At 43.8% G+C, this 21,629-nt stretch overlaps 1 long non-coding RNA gene across 1 annotated transcript; it reads right to left on the reverse strand.

Annotated features, from left to right (window-relative positions):
* Nucleotides 1-9,952: 9,952 nt before the first annotated feature.
* LOC148936720 (uncharacterized) lies at nt 9,953-21,629 on the reverse strand. The gene is made up of 2 exons (XR_016139048.1): nt 19,769-21,629; nt 9,953-19,676 (listed from the first exon to the last, which is right to left on the reverse strand). It is a non-coding gene; the product is annotated as an uncharacterized LOC148936720 (long non-coding RNA).

Genomic DNA, 21,629 nt, shown 5'->3' on the forward strand with positions numbered 1-21,629 from the left:
GCTGGTGCGAGAAGAAGCTAACCGAGGATGCCATAGGTGGACCACGCATATATACGTTGTACGCACCTTCTTCGCTCCTCTTCTTCGACGTGACCGAAAGGAGGCGAGTAAAGCGGACGCGAAGAGAGAGGGCGAGAGAGAGAGAGAGAGAGAGAGAGAGAAAGAAAAAGAGAGAAAGAGCGAACGGAGGTGAAGGAGGCGAAGGAGAAGTGGAAGAAAAAGTCGCCTAATTGATGCTTCGTCTTTGTTTTGGTTAATTCCAACATGGTTCGGCCATTAAAACGTCCCGCTGTATCGGCGGGCCCGATCTCCGGTGCGAGATAAATGATGACACCCGCTGCAGGGGTACCATACTTACCACCACCACCAGCACAATCACCCACTACTACCATCATCGTCGCCATATCCCCATCACCACTACCATTCCTCGGATCAACGGTGGTACACGGCGCGTTTCCTACGGTCACCATAAACGTGCTCTCCGGATCCAAGCGAGCCTCTCCCTCCCCTCCTCTCCTTTTCATCAGGCCCGCCGTCTCCCGCGGGAACCCCCGAGAATTGAGAAGATCGACTCTCGGTTCCGAGCTCTCGGAAATCGCGCTTGACTTCACTCTTCTTGGACTTGACGAAAGCGCCCACTTAAGGAAAGGAAAGCGTGAGCATCGGCAAAACGCGATGTTGAGAACGTTGAAATGTTTACCGGACGTATCTTGAAACTGATAATGCGCGCCCTCGAAGCGCGCTTAATATCGGAGAAAGCGATGACGTGCACGAAAAATCGGTACACGAAGTAGTATCGAGATGACTTCGCCGGATTGAATCGTAAAGAAGTCGAGGAGTCACACTCGACAGATCAGAAACATGAATCCGATGGGGCCTCGGAAGTGCGTGGCGCGACGCCGTAAGGCCCGTCGCCGATCGTCGAGGTCGTCGGCACGACGATCGGTAACTGGCGGCCGAAGTGGCGGGAATAAGGTCAAACGACTCGGCACGACTTCGAACGTAGATATCATATCGGAAGGAGGACGCTCGGCGCTGAAAGTGTATAAATTTGTAAAGCCGGGAGCCGGGCCACTCAACGCGGAGTGGCATTAACGGCCGGGCAATCGCCACTAAAACACTAAAGTATTAATGTAAAACACATTCTGATAGAGATACCTTTCGCCCTGCTTGTTCGCAGCGCGTCCGAGAGCCCCGCGCCGGCCGCCGATCGGCGACGATTTCTGCGACTTTCTATCTCGTATCGCGACACTGGGCGCGTTACTGCCATTTCGGATCTCGATTTCGGCAAAGAGGAACCCGTGTAGGCACTTTGTTCCGATTGTCACGCGCTTGAAACCGTGCGCTTTCACATTGCGCCGAGTGAAAAAGAAATCTCCACCTAGAATAGCGATAAGCTTAATGGACATTTGCGCAACGTTGATTTTAAGCGGAGTTTTCTATCATCGTCCCACCTGAGGTAGTGAGTCCATAGTGCCCATTTAGATAGTTTTCCCTTCTCATCTCTTTTCACTTTTGTGTACTTCACTAACGGTGAATACAAGACAAGCAAATTTTTCATGTGTCGCAAATTCTCAGTGCGAATGCTCGTCTCGAATCACGAGTCTTATCTTCGTGAGTATAAATCGTTATATCAAAGCCATATCTTTGAGTCATTATCTTGCCAGATTGTACGGAACGAAAGACCTTTGTAAGTAATAAACTAACTAGCTGTTTGCGAAATACTAATGAGCTAGGGAAACGATTTAAGATAGTAATGCATCGATCTTGAATTTGCATCGCTATTCAAGAAACTTGGATGAAATAAATACTAGAATCCATTTTAAAATTTTAAAACATTAAAAAAGAACAGAATCGAGAATGAAGAAGCCAATTACTCGGCGATCTTAAGAGTCTGATAATTTTTCTTTTATTAAATTTATATATATATATATATATATATATATATATATATATAACTTTGAATTAATTGCTTATATCGCGAATCACGTATAATTATTTTTAACGGACTTAGCAGCAGCTCAAAGCTATTTTAATAAATCGATAATTAAATTTGAAATCGATTACCCTTCTCTCTTTCTCCTGTAGAAAAACATTCTTATCGTGAAAAATATCACCTCAATCAGGAATCGAATTTAAAAGAGTAAAGATTATTAAAAAAGAGAACGAAAAATGATTTTATTATGTTGTTTGTGCTAATAAATTCTGCGCGTTTCCTCGCCGCGGAGAACGAATTGTAGATTGAATACATCACGATCATTAATTATCGTCACGAGCGTTATCTGCTGTCGAGGACGGGGCTGTCAGCGGAGGACAATGGCGACAGGAAGAGGAGGGTGCATTAAATAGAAGAAATCGCGCGGCCACGGACGACGAGCGTCGGTGCGGCAGTTTAATTAAATTAACGCTTAGCGCGAGATTAACAAAGGTGTGAGGAGAGATTCGAGATGCATAATGAATAGCCGAAGAGTGACCTCTCGTCGGGGCCTATTCGAGATTCTTTGGGTGGTCCGTCGCCTCTCCGTCGCTCCGAGGTTTGGGTCTTGTTACTGAACCTGGCGACACATTTTATTGCTAGTTTTCGTCCGGATGATTATTTAGCGTTTTACGAGAGCCATAGACGGCCGCGATCTCGGTCGACTCCTCGAGAGCACCGAGGCATCCGATCGTACGAATTCTCAATCCCTTCGTCGACAATCGTAACGCGCTGACAAACTTGAAAATCAAGATGTTTATCGAGCCAAATTACGGCACGATTAATCCCGCATTGCATTCCAACGTTCGTCCAAAACTGGCGAGTCTTTGAGGATCGCGACTCCTTAACGAAAGCGGTATTCACGTAGTGTCGTGTTCATCATGTTTGGCACGGATCTTTTGCAATCGCTTTATTATTTCGACGGCGTTCACTTATTACAAATTTAATAAGTCCCGGGGGGTAGCTGAATGGTGGACTCCCAGAGAAGAGGAACGCGCAGCGTGTCCGATGATAAAGGGACTAGATCCTCCAAAAGATAACAGACGCGTAATTAAATTCAACTTGATTTTATTGCCTCGGACAGGACCTCGTTTATGTGGCTTTTATACCTTACGAGCAAATTCTGAAACTACGTTTTGATAGCGCCCCGAGAGATGAGCATTATACGTCAGTCACACAGCGTTCTTCGACACTTTATCGCCGTAATTTCGACGTGCGGCAACAAATCCCTAAGTCAAAAAGGTACCAGCAACTATTCGCGTCAACGGCGATGAATCCTCTCCGCGGGTAACGATTATCGTTTCTCGGTTGACATGGCACATCCTAAATAATTACGTCGATGCTAACCGAGTTTTTATTGATTTCTTTATGCGATACCATTTATACAATATAAAATATTTATTAAAATGTTTTTTCACCATATCGCCGTATATCGTGCACGAAATATGATTGGATTCCGCCTAATTTGAAGTGGATTAAGTCACGTCAGTCATACAATATTTAAATGAAACTCTCCATTTGTCGAATAAAGGTACCTTGTGATATGTTCAATCGATATATCAATATTCAAGAGAGAGTCGTGGCTCGATGTTCAAAGTTTTCTTTTTTTGAATTCGTGATAGCGATCACGATCATTAGTAATATTTAGAGGTAAGAGCTCGATGAATTTAGACTTTAAGTATGCTGATTGTACTCGGCACGTGACGGAATAACAATGTGCCACACGCATGTGCCATTATTCCTATTGCTAAGGGCTTTTCCAATACAATCGCTCGATATAGAATATTCAAGACCACATGCGTGGACACACAGGAAACTGCCGAAACTGAATGACAGCATGTACGCGATATGTATTGTTTCCATAGTGTTTGGATGGTTGAATCTTGTTCAATTTGATATTCAGTTCGATTCGCATTATGGTGACTCACGATATCTAGAGACGAGAATTCTTCAGTCTAAAGTCTCGCCTCTCATTTGAAGTAATCACGGAGTTCACGTGCAAAATGTCACGTGAATCAATAATAGAAAAGAATAACTTATATACAACAAGAATAACTTATATAGAAAATACACGTGATTTATGACAAATTAAAAAATCTCAAATTCGCGAAAGAAAAAATAAAGTTTTACATGGTTATTCATTTTGAAAATAGAGTTATAAAAATTTCACAATGCTTCCGCATGAAATAAAATTTCAGAGAAATTTACAGAGAAAAAGAAAAAGGAGAAAGGAAAATTAGTTTTTTGCTCGAGGATTTCTATGGGCTGCATATGGTTTTATAGTTACGCCATTGGTTTCAACCTGAACGACGTTCGCAATGGGCACGTGGCTGCTCATCCTGTCACGTATAGAAGGGTACATGGTCGGTTTATTTTTTATCCTTCACCTTTTTCTTTGTATCGGGAGACTATTGTCGCTCGAAGTTGTATTCCGGCTAAATCGCTACACTGTCGGCATTGTTATTGCCGCGCGTGTCTGACACGCTGATTTTTCCGTGTATGATAATCGAAAATGATTCATTCGGATCGCGATGAATAACAGCCGATCGCTTCTCGCGTACCTCCATCGATCTCCATCATGTTAACTTCGATTATCCGACTCGAGTGATCGGACCTCTTTCAAGGATAATTTTTGTCTGGTCGGAGAGAAACTCCAAAGCCAAAAATGACGCCGAGGAAGAATCCGACTTCCGGCTGTGAAATCGTATCTCCGCAGTCACATCATACAAGTCAAAAGCGACATTCCTCGCATCCGCAGATCTAATCGTATGTCGAGGATGGCGACATCTCGGCGACATCTAGCCACAAAACACAAGACAGATCGTACTCACGGAAAGGACATGCGTATAAAATAAGAAACGGAAAAGAAGTCAGGAGTATGGAGTCGCACGCGCGGTTGTCCTTGATTCATTCAGACCCTTTTTATCTCGAGAATTCGTCCCGGAAAGGACGCCCGATTTCTCGGAAGACGAGGGGAAAAGGGGAACTTTCTCTCCGCCGGACATTCAGGAAGATATTTAGACCGGACCTGATAGCGAGGAGAAGACGCTCTCGAACGGGCGCGGACGCATCAATGGGCTCCATTCAGTTTCGTTTCTGATGCTATCGTCGGAGTGGTTTTCGGGACCGGGACATCGATCTTGGTCCCCCTAATTATTTCCAAGATGGAGATTCGTGCGGTCTAGGTCCCGGTTCGTACAGGGCTATTTTCGACGCTAAAGGCCGTACCTGCTGCTTCGCAAGAACGTCTCATCCGGTAGAAAGATAACTGTCATCACGCTTTACAATAGGTTTCAAAATATTTTCACGCAGACTAAAATGATCGAAATGTATGACGTAGTATAATCAGGTTTAGCGACGCTAATAAAATGTCAAATTTTGTTACCGATTAATCTTTACCTCTTCAAAAAAATATGAATTTGTATAATCGTATATGTAAACCTAAATATTACACGTGTAAACACATAAGGGGAATGTTAGAAGGCAAGCAGCTAAACACGTCATCTCAAAATTAAGAGATTATTGAGAAAAGTGCCGCGCAAAAAGTCTGCAATGACGAGAGAGAGTGAAAGAGAGATAAGACGCTCAGCGGATACCGCCTGAGGAAGGGGGTAAAAAGAGGGGGCGGAGGAAGACGCCGTGAAACGACGAGGGTACCCCACGATGATGGAACGTGGCGGAGAACGCGGCGGTGGAACGCGGTGCCGTAGGTATGCCGGCCGTAGTTTCGAGGGGGGGCCCTTGGCGGGGGGTGGTGACAGCGGAGCCCACGGACCGCGGGGGGCCTCCTTGGAAGAACCAGGAATTTAACCACGAATGGCCACGCAACCAGCGGAGAGCCGTCACTTCCAGCGAGCCCGGGCATCCATTACCTCCTGGTGCCCTGCCAACCACCGCACCGCCACTCGTATCTTATATTAATATATTATTTACCTCGCTCCGTGCCGCTATAACTCGTTGCGCCTCGTTGTACTATCTCGGCGGAAGGAGGAAGGGAGAAGGAACGAGGGAACAAGGAAGAGAGAAGTCCGAATAAGAATGGCCGCGGTGTCACGTGCCTCGCATTGTTCTCATTACTCGACGACGAACGCGAAGCGGGAGATCGACGATGATCTAGAACCTAGTAGAGTATTCTGTTCCGAGCTCTTCGCCGAAGGCGAAGTCGGACCGGATTCTAGAACGTGAGTCGCGCGAGCGGCCCACGTCGAGCCAAGCGGATCTTTCGCGCGTTATGACGCTTCTATAAAGCCCCCTTCCTCGCTTGCACTCTCGTTGTACGAGAAATATTATATATATTTAGAAATATTATATATATTTATATATAATTTAGAAGCTAGAAACCGTGCTACAACTCTAGACATTGTCTACCCCCTCCCCCCCCCCCTCTTGAATCATAATTCCGTTCGAATCATAGACAGTTTATATACAATCTATATACATCGTTATAATTTATCGCGAGACATGTCAAAAATTGTAACGGTTTCAGCCGCCGCTTTGTTGTTTCCCCTACGTCCGTCAGCGTCACGCGCTTTCTCGACAGAGAGCACCAAAGCCGACCTTCGGGGCTCGACCGTGGTGATCGAAGTGTCATGAAAGTCATGACTCCGCGTTAAATTCAGATTAATGTCCCACGTTGCACTTTGCCCGCGCGACGGCAATGGCAGCGCGCGTGCGATTCGCGTGACCGAATCCGTGCGTATCGCGCGGGACACAACGCGCGTGTACGTGTCGGTGGTCATACGCGCGCCGTTACGGTGATACGGCGGGCTTTATGGTATCGCGTACACAGAGAGGCAGGTATGGGAGACTACGCGAGCATGGCGTGGCGTATTCATTTCCATACCGGCCTCGTAAAGCCGACTTAATTTAATGTACCGTTCCACCTTCCTCTCGCTCTCTCGCTCTCTGCCCTTCCGTGCCGTTCTTCTCCCTTCCCATCCACCCCGCATCTCCCCGCCTCTCACCCCCCTCTCTCTCTCTTTCGGTTAGTAATAAAATCATAACGTTTTGCGGATTATCTGTAAATGCGACAGCGGCGACTTCCTTTTCCTCTCGTTTGGTACGATTGTGATTGGGCGAGCATTTTAGAGAAACGAATCACGAGGAAAGATAGCCCTTATTATGAATTATGAAACAAACGCGCGATTAATATCGCGCGTACGCGAACGAGGATGTGAGTTATTTCAATCGGGGGCAACTCGTGTTTCTCGAGCACTCGCGGATTAATAGCGTAGTATCTCCTTATTATCGCTATCTCCCGTGCTATATCACCGAGAGCGGGTTCGCAATAATTTATTAAAACGTGTTCGTAATAGCATCGCGGTAAATCACATATTCCACACCGCTATACCGTTCCCCTCCCTCCCTCCCTCCCTCCTCGTTTTTTCTTTAGACAAAGTCGCCGGACTAACGTAGTACGTTAGGGCATCGAGTTGTCACTGCGGATGAAAACGCAGCAGGTAGAAGCGCCGTCGGGACTATCGGTATCAATAATCCCCTTCCACCCGACCACGTGCGCGGCCAAACCGCGGCATTTTGTTTCCGTGTGCCACACGGAGCCCCCTATACTTAGGTACACGTATACGTCGTATGCAGATACGCGTGCCAACTCGCGAACGTCGTATAGCAGCGGGGACCGCGGGGACGGAGTCCCGCAGGGAGAGTAGAGGTATCCTTTTTCCTGACTCCTACGCGCCCGCGGGACTGTCCCTAATGTCTAATGAATGGCCCCCAATAAATTCATAAGAGCCGGCCGAAACATGCTCGCAGAGATGCAGGATTACAGGCCGCCGATCCGCTCGCGCCGTTTGCCCGCTCTTTCGAACATTATCGCATTAAAGTCGACTCTGAAAGTGCCTTTTATACGCGGTCCGAATTCAGTAATATACAACTGAAACTGGAAGCTGCGGTGTGCGCGGGTATGAACTTGAGACGCAACGGCTTGTGAGTTGTGTAAGGCCAACTTGATTCTCTTTTGCGGTAACATCGCGAAACAATCTAAAAACATATCCAAGAAGGATATCAAGTTATAAATAAAAAAAAAAAGCTAATATGAAAAAATTAGATTGAATTAATTGGACAGATTCCTCCGTGTCTCTTATTTTATATTGTTAAAAATATGATTAATTATACATTCACGCAAAGTATTATTTTTTTTTTTTTTATAAGAAAATTACATTTCTAATTCAATTCTGATCTTTAATGTCTCCTCACATGGTAAAAAATTTATTGTACAATGTGACATCAAATGATATCAAATTTTATGCGACATTACGCGACCGTCATATCAAGATCATGTTCAAATGACGAGTGCGGAATTTCAGCTGTGAGTGCGCGGGAAAGCATCGCGAGCTCGTTACTCCAGCTTCTTCGCCGTCGCTCTTTTACGGTAAAACTTTTGCACTCTCAGCGCATTAAGACAACGCGTCGCAGGGGAAGACTCGGGCGTGCTCGGATATATAAGTAATACACGTCCCTTGACGCGCCCTCGTTGTTGAAATTTTCGGCCAAACAGCGTAAGCAAGATTATTTGAGACGGTTTCTCTACTTAGACGGAAGTATTATTACTCCAAGTTTTCGTCACGGACTAATTTTCATCTGAAATATTTATCAACGCGAGCGAAACAGAAGGGAGAAACGAAAACGCGGGAATGGCAGTATCGTCGCGGATTTTCGTCGGAGCGAAATTCGCAAAAATCGTAACCGCGTTATCTCGCTCGGTAATTTAATCTAGAAACATATCGCCGCGCGAGGGGATATTTTAATCATCGCCGCGGAAAAGTTAACGCTTGTCAGAGCGTTTACATAGCCTTTTTAGGTGTCGCGGACCGTGAAAAAAAAAGTCAGTACTCATTTGACAGCGCGTTATCGAGATGTGTCTCCGATGAATCTCGCGTGTTCGCGACGAGCGAGATGTATCGTCGCAAAACTTCAAGTACTCGTACAAACTGTACAATACGTTTCGACAGCTAGCGCGTACACGTATATACGTATTGTACATGCAGATATGTCGTAACGTAGCAAAACTTGCCTGAACTTTGCTCGAGGGAAAAGAGGCGAGGCTGTGCTGGTGCCGCTGCGCGGATATACGCGCCGGAAACTCCACTTCGACGGAAACATAACGTCACTCGCGAGCACGGAAACGGGGCGCAAGGCAGTTGGTAAGAAGAAATCGTAGTGTCGCGAGAGGGGTGGATTGGCGGTGAAGTGTCGAGTTGGCGCTCAAGTTCGGTGTTCGGAATTTCCATACATGAAAAAAAGTTGGTCTATAGTTCCAGTGTTTTTCGACTTTCTCTTGGATAACAGAATGTTTTTTTCAATAGAAAAATTCACGGATCATCTATAAACCAGAACTCATCGATTACGTTAGAGTAATTGCTGATTATTAACAATATAAAGTTTAACATTTTTTTTTTATTAAAAAGAATTCTTTTATTAAAAAGAATAAAAATAATTGACATCTATTTTTTTATAAAGAGACTAATATTACAGTGACATCAAAATATTGAATCAGAATTTATTAAAACGTTTAAAATTGTAATAATTTATAAACCATCGTAATTCAATGATAATAATCAGATTTTTGCGTATGTGCGAGAATTAGTCGAATCTATCCTCATTTTTTATAAAGAAATTAACATTATATTAGTATCGCGATATTTAATCAGATTTTATTAAAACTTTCAAAATTGTAGTAATTTATAAAACATTGTAAATCAATGATAATAATCAGACTTTTGCTTATGTCGAGAATAAATCAAATCTCTTAACTCATCCTCATTTTTTTAATAAAGAAACTAACATTACAGTATCAAAATATTTAATCAGAATTTATTGGAACTTTCAAAATTGTAATAATTTATAAAACATTGTAATTCAATGATAATAATCAAATTTTTGCATACGAATCTAAGAATCAATCGAATCTCTTGATCTACTATATATTCACTTTTCTTGGAGAGATCAACAATTACAATATCAAAATATTTAATTAGAATTTATTAAAACTTTCAAAATTGTAATGATTTATAATACATTGTAATTCGATGATAATAATCAGATTTTTGCGCGTGTTCGAGAACCGATCGAACCTCTTGATCTATCCTCACATTTCGACGCTAATACTCGCGTCGCGGTGCTTGAACATTAACGCTCGAGTTACCTGCGCCTATCTACATCGGAATAATTATTGCGGTACAGAGAGCACGAGTGCCTTGCCGATGGTGATCTACGAGGTGGTCTATCGTTGTCGGAGACGGAGGGAAGATATACCTGGAGTCCGTCGGGATCTATATCGGATTTGCAATCGTCGTAGATACGGACACCGAATGCGACTGACACGAATGATCCCGCTATAATAACGCACGGTCAATGTTACACGAGTCGCATCGCCGATTCCTCTCGTACCGTTTGCCATACTCGTACAAATCGAGATAAGTACTGAGTTACGACACTTACGACTGCCCGCGAAGCTCGGCTCGCGATGTTCTACCGAGTTGCGCGCACAAGATTTATCTTAAAGCGAGCGTAATGCATTACAATTTTTTTTTTCTCAACTAAATGGGCGAAATGGACGTAAAAAGCTTATAATTTTCAGAAAATGCAGACGGTGATACCGAAATGCGCCGATCGACTTCCTCGCGAAAAAAATGTCACAATTGGCACGGTGCACACAGGTGATGAAAAAAGATTTGACGATTTCGTGTCTTAAGCGCTCTTGACACGAACGCCCATAATCGCAATCGCAAATGACCGCTTTTAGACCTGCCACAAACCTGTCGAGATCGCATCGCGGCATTGCGCCGTAATGACCTAATGACACTTTGCACCTTTCGGCGGCTCCTCCGTCCGCTATAATTATTTACGAGAGCATGGTAATTTCCTGCACGTAATGTTGCAATTTGTCGGCCAATATTACCGCACCCGCAATCTGAGTCGCGGAATATCACCATAGACATTTATATCAATAAATTCTCAAATTAATTTCCGATTCCGCGTCGGTCTCTCTTTCTCTATCTTTCTCTTAAGATATCGGCGATAAAAATGATGTCCCGCGTGCGCGAATTATAATCGCGAATTAAAATGCCCGATGAATACCTTTGTCGTCGATGACAAATGGGAAACGAGCTAGAAGTGTCGCGCTTTGTCGTATCCCCCGCGGTACGTAATTGCGCGCGTGCGCAACTATCAACTACAGAACCGTGGAATTCCGACGTTAATTCGTCGGGATTATTTAAATATCGTTTAATGCGCGCGATCACGCTCCACCTTTCACCTTTTCTCCCGTGTTATCCGCGCGACACAATGTACTATACGTGGGAAGCGAGCGCGTGTGTCGGCGCGGCCCAGAGTCATTGCTCATTAACATGGCGATATCGTCGGATCTCAGTTGCGGTAATCTCAACTGCGTACTCATAGTAATTTATTGCTGATAAGGCGTCGGGAAAGGTGGTCATTTATCGCTAAAAGCATAATGGCCGCTTTGGCATTTATTATCAGTGAAATGGCAACCCACGGCGAGTTTGATTTATGATTGAATTCTATGATATATTTTTATATATATATATATATATACACGTACGTATAACGAGCGTTCAACACTTGGCTTGTCAACACTGGGCGCGAAATTATTTCGCCGAGTGCTCGCGAATAATCGTTCTCTGCCGAGTTACCAATTAAACTTGACGAAATTATACGAAAAGGATAGGCGGAAAATTTATAAACCGAATCTTTCTGCCTTAACATTTATCGCCCAGCATGACGTATCACGCAGATAAGCGGAATATGCGATCTTGGAACAAGCTATTTAAATCGTGTTCTTGTCCGTGGTTATTTATTGTAATTATGTTGTTCGCTTGATTCATCAAAGATCGTCGCAACTCGCACCGCTTATTAGAGCTTACGCGAAATTTCTACACGAATTCTCATATTCGTTTAATAATGTCGAGTGTATAGCATCGATTTATGATTGATCAGCACCGTCGCTACAAAACGTATAATTGGTAAAGTGAAACTACGACCTGATATACGTAAATTCGATACAACCAACGCTTTTATCGCAACACGCTCGTACCGCCGGCATTCATATTCCCGGAGTTCCTGGTTGCAATCGCAACCGTCATAAAGTTGCAATCACCACTCGGTGCAAGTGTTGCATCGTATAAAAACGCATAGTTCCCGTAAGTAGTAGATGGCAGCACCGCACTGCATCCGTATGGAATTAAAAAGAGGGACTGAGAGAGGGAGGGAGGCTGCGAGACGGATGGAAGAGAGAAGAATCGCGGATGGGCGAAGGGATTGGGAGGACGGAAGGAGGAGGGTGCGAGAGAGGAGAGCGGAGAGGAGGTGACACTAGGGCAGAAAGGGATAGAGAGAGACCAAGCGAATGAGAGTATAAAAGAAAGAAAGGGAGAGAAGGAATAGAAAGAGAGAGAGAAAGAGAGAGGAGAGGAATCGCGAGAATCTGGTAGGGGAAATCAGTGGATCGAAAAAAGGTCGACGCTGAGGATGGAATAAACAAACGAGAAAGGAGCAGAATAAGGACGGAGAATGTTAATGCGTGCGTGCGCTATGGTAGTATGCGTTTAATCTCCTCCGCGACACGGAGGTGGGCCGATGGGAGTCCAGTCCGCGCCTCTTAGGAGGGAGATGACTCGACTGCCTTAATGATTCCGGGGGAAAATAATGAAACATGACCAGGTATCAGAAAGGGGCGTTACTTCGGCGCACAGGACGATGGAGGAAGAGGAGAAGGAGGTGGATGAGGAGAAAGAAGAGGAGGGAGGGAAAGAGCTTCTCTCCCTTTTCTTACGCGTCGTTGATATAAGGACCAGAATACGGCGTCTCGTCGAGTAGGGAAGGTAGGAGGCACTAATGAGGTACGCGCAAGGGTGCACGAGGGAGAGGAAGACATGGAGAATCTCATCTAAAAAGAAAGAGAGAGAGAGAGAGAGAGAGAGAGAGAGAGAGAGAGAGAGAGAGAGAGAGAGAGAGAGAGAGAGAGAGAGAGAGAGAGAGAGAGAGAGAGAGAGAGAAGGAGACACAAAGGAGAATCGGGATGGGAATAGGCGAGAAGAACAGAGGAGGAGAGCGAGATACAGAGAAGGCTGTGGCTCTGGACCACTGATCATCAGCGGGGATTGGCCTATGGGCCCGACCACCGCCGCGACCTGGTTGGACGAACGGACCCCTCGGTGCACCAGGTGAGAAAAACTCACCTGGAAGAAACCATGCCTCCGCGCCGGCTGGGAGTGGTGAAGCTATCATGGGGTAGCGCGATCATGGGGGTATCAATGGTTCACCGCTGGATACGAGCACTTTCGTTCTTATATGCTTTTGCCGTATCACGACTTTCTCGTAAACGTGATCGTGCAAATCCTGACGCGCTTATAATCGTTGATTTATTCAAACATTATATTTTACAACACGTGAGAAATAGTAAATTATATTTTTTTATTACAGAAAAAGAGTAGGAAAAAAAAGATTAAATTTCTTAAGAGATGTATATTTTTTTAATAAAATTCAAAGTTTAATGCGCCAAAGTTGTTAGAAAATATGCAACGTAGGTGCTGAAATCTATTAGCGTAAAAGAGGTAAGATTAGAGTAGCGGCACTTCGTAATTACAGGGTGAACGTGCAATATCGCGCCCATTTAATTAACGATGAGCATATTAGGCGATACCAGGAAAACAGTATTGCGACGGTGGAGGATTCAAAATCCGCTTCATAAATATGTATATCCATTTAAAGCGCAGGAGATTACCGCGATTTCGAGATATATCGCGCGCCTCGAACTTTGTTATAAAATCTTTCTCAAGATCACGGTCGATAGAATCGGCCTTTCAACATCGTCAGGTATGAATATAAAGTAAGTCTTTCGCCGCTTCTAACTCGCCCGCGACTCCGGTTTACAACAGGAAACGATAGTTGCTTTGTTATCAGACGGATGCAAACTCGCGCAATTATCTATAATTACCCTTTAATAGCGGGAACGATAGAAGTACCCCCTCGCCTGTCAGAACCTGTATGCATCGACCTGATGCATCGATAAACCGCACAATGAACGCATTTAATTGCTTCGGATATTTGGTAAGATAGCCAAGATACCGCCGGCATGTTGTGGAAGTAGTTTCACCGCGTATTCATCACCTTCCGTGAAGTATACTTTGCATACTATGCAAATCGCGCTTTAATCACGTCCATTCAAAAGACGAGTGATTCCTTTTTTGTCCTAATATAATAAAAGAAGAAAACATAAAACATTTTCATTCTTTATATTACATTAAATAATACATATAATATTATCAGAAAAAAAATGAGACGCGTAATGTTTCACTTCAAAACTTGTTTAAGAAGTTGTTAAAGTATTATTTAGGAATTGCGCGTTACTTCACGGAGATGAAAAAAAAAAATGGAAGGAAGAACCTTGAACACCGCAAGTCCATTTTAGCGCGCGTTTAACATATTTAGAACGTAAAAAGTTAGAAAAGTTACTTTCATTCGTTTTAATCGTAATACAAATTCACGCGGCATTTACTACATTAAGAACAATGTCTTTCTGGTTAAGGCAACATTTGTGAGAACATTGCAATTTTGTCAATGACAACATTATGAACAGTGAACAAAACGAACTTACGCTCAGGAATGTTAATTCCCCTACATGACAATATACATGTTCCTAGATAAGAGTTTATGTCCAATAATTAGTGTATACATAACCCGTGTTGAAAGAGGCTTATCACTCCCCTTAACCACTTGACTGTGGTCGACTCGCCGATTATACAACCTTCCTACAACACGCTCAAAGACATGCTGCGCATTTTCGTACAAGAAGCTCTCAAGTAGCACAAAATGTTTAAACTTATCGTAAATGTAATACTCGGTCAATGTGTTTAATAAGCTTATATTTAATAATTTATAAGATATTTTTTGTAGCAAACAGGTTAACTGGATATGCAGAACAGTACAATTGATAACGCGACGATCATTAACTCATGACTCGCTTCGCTCGATAATACATATGAAACGATCACGATTGTGATTGACGTGCTCGCGTAACTTCGTTGATCGGTCTTTCAATCACAATCCATCAGCTGCGTAGATCGAACAAATTCGAAAGAAAATCGTATCTGTCCATGACAAATGATGAATTGTCATTTCGATCCTGTCGCGCGTATTTCCCGCATTTTGCGCTCATTTTGAAGAAACTCTCTGCGTCAATATCGTAGTAAAATTTCATCTATTACAATATAAATTTATATATATTTATATATATTTCAAAAATTATTTAAAATACTCGAATCACAGAGGTAAATGTATGAGAAAAATAATATAAAACTTTAATCAAATATTTTACTTTAAACAAATTAACGCAAGTGTCTGTGACAGCATTATCTTTTTCCGTTTCGCATCTTTTTATTTCTCCATTAGTTTCTCGAATGAAAGACGAGAGTCGACACTTTGACGGCTTTACGAATCGGTTGATCGATTTTCTAATAGATGATCATTCGAGTGACTCCTTCAGGCCATCCGCAGGATTGACCGGCTGGCACAAAGACAAGCTGGGCAACGAAGGGATCGTCGAGAGAGGGTTGGAAATCTCGCGCTTCGTTTAATTAATGAATGGCGGCAGCGTTCTTCCCTTCTTTTTGTAAGAGAACCGCCGCTCTCATCTAATCGTAGTTCTCTTTAGGATACTCACACAGTTACAAAGGACACGTCACGTATTCATCACACGGTTCTAACTATGGTGTTTTTTATGGGTCTCTCACAACACACATACGAACATATACGGCTGAATACGAGCACATGGATGGCTCTAACTATCAACATCTATCGCGGCAAATCTTTCATGTTGCCGCGCGACAAGGTGCATCCAGAATCCTTCTCGAAGAGATCGGCCATGATGGCGCCGGTCATGGTTATCTTGGAACATTAACCATTAATGTCGAAGATTTCTCGGTTGCTAGCCTCTCACTTTGCAACTTTTTGATCGGTATGGACCTGGAATACAGATATTTGTATATTAAAAGTTAAAGTCGCTGGAATAATTAGAGAAAAAAATTTGCAGATTGACATTCATGTATGAATTAAATTATAAGTAAATTTAATCACTGTGATAAATTTTTTATCAATTTTCTGTATTCACATTTAAAATCGGTCGATCGTCTCGTCGCGTTTTCGATCCCCGTATGTATTTATCCGATATATTAAGTAATGTAATTAGTGGTTCTCAGTATTTTGGGATGTTTCTCCAACATGTTTGCCCGTGCCAGATTTCACGATTATCGCAGATACGTTGACAAAGTGTCGGCCAAAATTCTTTGAAGATATCGCGTATCTGTCTACTCGATGTTTGATCTGCTGCGAAACATGGACGAGCACTCCGTTCGCTAGTGATAACGACCGACGATACTTCGGGCGATTATAATGCCTGTCATTCGTCCGGGGTAGATTGATCTTATCGAAGGTTACACACATATGCACACGCGTGAAATAAATATCGATGATGATAATACCTATCTACTATTATTTTTCGTACAAGTACAATATATTCTTATACAATAATTTCGTATAATAAATCAAGATATATTATTTTATATAATAATATTTCATTACACATTGTGTCATAACATACGTTTGACCGAAATGAGCGACTGATTAAGATACAAGGAAACCGAAGCTTAACGCGGACACCGAGTATTGTTCGTAATACACACTTATATACGTATAATACAATAGAGCTCGGAAATATCGGTGGTTCACCCTGTCGCGATGGCTTACGCGTGAGTGGCGTATTAATTATACCGCGGGGCTCCTTATAATGTAATTTATGGGGGGGTGCGAGAGAGAGAGAGTAAGGGGAGCGTTATCAATTCCGCGAGATTAATCACTTAAGTTTATACTGGCCTCTCCTATCCACTTTACTCTGTAAGTAGTACTCCTCGCCTTGCTTCCACGGCTTCTCCCGTGTCTCAACACCATCAGCACCGCTCTTGATTTATGAGGTGGAGCGCGTGCTGGGTCTGCTCTCAGTGTGCTATTACACTAGACGAGCGGTCTTAATAAAAGTTTATCCGGAGAGTCATTGTCGGGACCGGGAAAACCTTGTGTTAACCACCGTTTCATTACAACGAAACAGTCTCGTGTCATGAAAAGCAACATTAATCTTTGCTCGAGTTAAGCAGAGCTCCGTACGTATACTATTATTTATATAAAAATATTTCTAAAAAATAAACTTGTGTAGAATATAAATTGACGTAATTTTCTCAATGAAATTGGCGTTAGTATCTAGTCTCTAAGTAGCGCTCGTCCTCTGCTATCCTCTGCTTCTCGAAAAACAGACAATCAGACTAGCGCTCGGAATATACAATGAGTTTATTAATTCCACAATGTAACACAATGTAACTATCTTGCCTAAGAACGAATATGATCGTACAGTGAAATTCAACAAGAGAGGAACGTTTCAGAGCATAGTGTTTAAATCTCTCTGGCTTGAAAGTTCTCATTCTTTTTTTCTTTTTTTTTTTTTTTTTTTTATCAGAAAGAGTTAACGTAAAAATATAACGCTCGCGCACTCTGCCGAGAACAGAACGAACTCGTCCATGATTCTTTCCTCGTTGCACCGGGGACTCTAGCATTAGAATCGTCTCGCTCGTAGGATCCGTCGAAGTGCGGGTAATTCAACACGGTGACAACCGTTGCTGCACACATCGTTGAAGATGTGTCGCCGTCCTCTGTCGGCCCCCCTCGCTCGCCCCTGGGAGGACGGAGGGGTGGCCGTCGAATAGCCACGGCGGAAGGGGCACCCCCCCTTCTACCGGATCCCCTGGTAACACTAGCTCCCCACTTTTCTTGCGCCCGCCACGGTGCCAACGAGGAGGGTCTATAACCGTCCTTTGTCGAGTCGTGCTGCCACCTGCCCGACAGCTTCGACGACCTTGCCCGTGACTGGTCATCGAGCACTCCAGGCTGTCGTCCCTGTCTGGTATCGGATCGTGGAATGATGTCTATATGAGAAAATATCGAGCGATCCTTGTCGAAACCACAACTGTCTGATCGAACTTGGCGATTTGTTAAATGGATGAACCTCGTCTGTTTCAGGAATTTTGTACGAAGCAGGAAATTATGTGTGAGAATGTGAAAGAGACTTTATTATTAAAGGTACTTATTCACTATCCAGACTGTAAGATCTGCTGTAAAAAAGGCTACGTATGTACAAGTATCAAATAAAGATAGATAAAGATAAGTATATATAGATAAAAGCGGAATATCTTATATCTTCCTATTTTATAAAATTTGATATAATGACTTTATACGTCGGACGTACATAGTAACTGCATTGAATTGTTGGCGATTAGTTTCTCTTTATTTTAAATTTTGCAGTCCTCAGTTACTATCATCAGCGGGATTAAAGGGAAAGGCTCGGGATAAAGGGAATCGATACGATACGATACATGTAAATTCATTGCGTGTACTAAAATTGTACGAGGCACCTGTTCTCCTTCTGGGGTAGAATCGCTCTCGCGATGTCGACTAGGCATTAATATACACGTGATGTGTTCCGTGCGAATAATTGCCGAGTTGTTGGTGAACATGCGACATGATGAGCCGCAGTTTACCTGCACGATGTCGAACGGTGAGTCCCTTTCGCTTTGTGGTATTACGTGCACTTTACTTATCGCGTATGATCTATAATTGCGGGTTACCGTCAAGATACTGACAGCTTCCATATAGATCTTGGCGGATCAATTCATGTGCGAGGGGTCGTGTGTCTACTTTACACGTGTGTATCGTCGTGTCATCTCGTACAACGTGTCCGCGATGTGTTTTACACATTTGCGTGCATCGCTGATATGCATCGCTGATCCACATCGCGTCTAACATTCTGTATGTCTACTCTGTCAAATTGTCAAACGTACCACTTAACGTCTACATCGCTTCTGTGCTGATTATATATTCACGAGCGTTCGCGCTGTTGTTTAAGAGTCCTTTATTAAGTGCGACTTGACGGTTATTGTTCCTGTTGTTAAGAGTCTGCATTTATTACTTGTGTACTTTGTGTAACTTTAAAGAAAGTAAAAAAACTTTATCGGAATCCTGAAAAACCAATTCGTATTGAATTTTCTTTTTTTTTTATTTTTTTTTACTAATTTCTCATTACGTCGAAATCTCATTGAAGATTTAAGATATATGTGAATCACAGGCTACGCTAGGAAATATTCATCCGCATAAAGTTCTACAATGCATTTAAACAATGTATATTACAACAGACAACTTTCAAATTAAACTAATTCGATTATCGATGACATTATATTGCGACATTCTAGAATGTAACACATATAAAAAATATAAAGGGATCTAAATATGATTCTTTTCCAAGTGAAGGAAATCCAACAATAACACAAGCAGCTAACAGCCAATACATATTTCCGGATAAAAGCAAAATGAATTTATATTTATTAGAAACAGTTAGACATTGTGACGGTGATATTTTTTAATCGATATTTGTTGACGAGAAATGCTGGAAAAAATCTCGCGTATGAAATTTTCATCGTAAACCACTCAGTGAAAAAATTTTGTAATCTATCACAAAACGAGCAATATGATGCACATGGATGGAGTGTTCCGCTTCGTTCTTCATTGTCAGGAATGATGATTCTCACGATGTTTGTATTATTATCGTCGATACTTTAATGACGATCTATAAATAAAAAATCACCTTTTGCAGTTTCCCGTCATCACAACAAATCGTCTTAAGAGACGAAACCGAAATGGATTCTCAAACACACGCACACACAGGAAATCCAATATCGATGTGTAACATCGGTCAGCAGCTTAGCTTTTGGAGTTGCAGTTTAAAGCAGTGATGTTCTCTGAAGCAGTGATACGTTGATGTTCTCTGCGCGCGTCGACAAATTCGGCATTCGCGGAAAGTCGACACCGAAGGGGTAAGCAGACGGGGAATAAGATGGTGGTAAGATGGTGGAGTTAAAGCTGCGAAAGAAGGAACGAGGAGAGTGGAGAGCAGTACAGCTTGAAAGGGACGATGCGACTTGGGAAAAGAGAAAGAGAGAGAGAGAGAGAGAGAGAGAGAGAGAGAGAGAGAGAGAGAGAGAGAGAGAGAAAGAGATACTTCCTACGTGCCAGCATTTCGCGACGAACTCACGAAGAAGGAAGGCGCTCACACGCGCTGGTCCTTGCCAGTACGTACCGGCAGCAACGCCCTCTTAAAGAAAGCGAACGGCGACGAGGGGACGATGGAGCCGGATGAGGAGAGGGAGAGTTTGCGCGCGATTGTGTGTAGACCGCGGTGTTAACAAACGGTACACTAATGTTTCACATCTCGGTGTGTATCCCCCTCCCTTCCGCTGGCCAGTTCTCTTCTTCGTCCCGCTTCCGTCGACGATCTCGCTCCCTCGACGAGCTCCTCCGTCGCTCCGACGGCGGGCAAGAGCGCGAAGCGGTAGCTCCGGCGTGCCGTGCACGTCGGTCGCGGGGTGACGGCGAGAGAGAGGTGACGGTATCACGAGTTTCAGCGGTAGAGTCACTCTCGTCGTCGCGCTCACAACACCATCCGTGAAGGGTGGAGGGGGCGAGAACGAAGGAGACGAAGGCGGGGCGAGGTTAGTCCGCGCCCACGGAGGGGAAAAAAGCCGAGCTCCGCACCCACTGTGGCACGTTAGAGGGGAGGCGAAAGAAGTATGGAAGGGGGACGATTTATCCGGCATCTCTCTCTCTCTCTCTCTCTCTCTCTCTCTCTCTCTTCCCTTGCGTTTCTCTCCCCTGCGTCCACCACCGGCACGAATACACGTGGAGTGCACTCTCTGGCATTTGTGTGTGTGTGTGTGTGTGTGTGTGTGTGTGTGTGTGTATGTGTGTGTATATACGCGCCCTCCGCAAAAATATTGCCGCCGGCAGGTACGCGCGTGTGCGCGCGTCGTCGATCAGTCGTCGAAAAATACCGACGAGTCTTTTTTTTCCCCTCCCCGCGCGCGAGAAATCCCCACCAATGTGGTCGGCAGGGTATATTTTTGCGCCAGCGACCCACCACCTTCAAGCGCTCCTATCCGCCCCTTTCGTTAGCGGTTGCACTGGGGGAGCGAACAAGTACAAGTGCGAGAAGGCGAGTTTCCTTGAAAGAACTGCGCAAAGCATCTTCACGATGCTCTCTCGCCAGGGTCTTTCTCATCATCGTTGTTGCGACTATCTCATTGGTGTCTGCTCATCGCAGGAATACGCGCTGCTTTAACCGTATGATTGAAATCAGATTGCAGAGATTATTGGTAGAAAAACTGCTCATCTATTCGCTTGTTCGATTAATCCAAGTTTTACCGGAATCGAGTGAAAATCGTTATAAACGGAACGAAACTCTGCAGAAAATCTCGGTGCAACGATCTGCGAGAGATTGACGGTCGGGCCACACGATGGGACGTTCGTGCGACATCGTCGCGTTAAACTGTCGGGAACATAGTACTCCACGTAAACGCGTCCGTGTAATACGTTCATCGGAGTGACGATTGTGCATTTCGCTATGTAAACGAGCAACGAAGACGGACGATGTCGCAGGTAGGAGCGGGGATATCATGAACGAGATACGAGTAGGAGCGAGAGGGACGGATCTGAGGCGTGAAGGACAAGAAGAAACGGAGAGAAA

This window comes from Pogonomyrmex barbatus, unplaced genomic scaffold, assembly GCF_055798465.1.
Source record: "Pogonomyrmex barbatus isolate J1 unplaced genomic scaffold, ASM5579846v1 scaffold2, whole genome shotgun sequence".
Lineage (NCBI taxonomy): Eukaryota > Metazoa > Arthropoda > Insecta > Hymenoptera > Formicidae > Pogonomyrmex > Pogonomyrmex barbatus.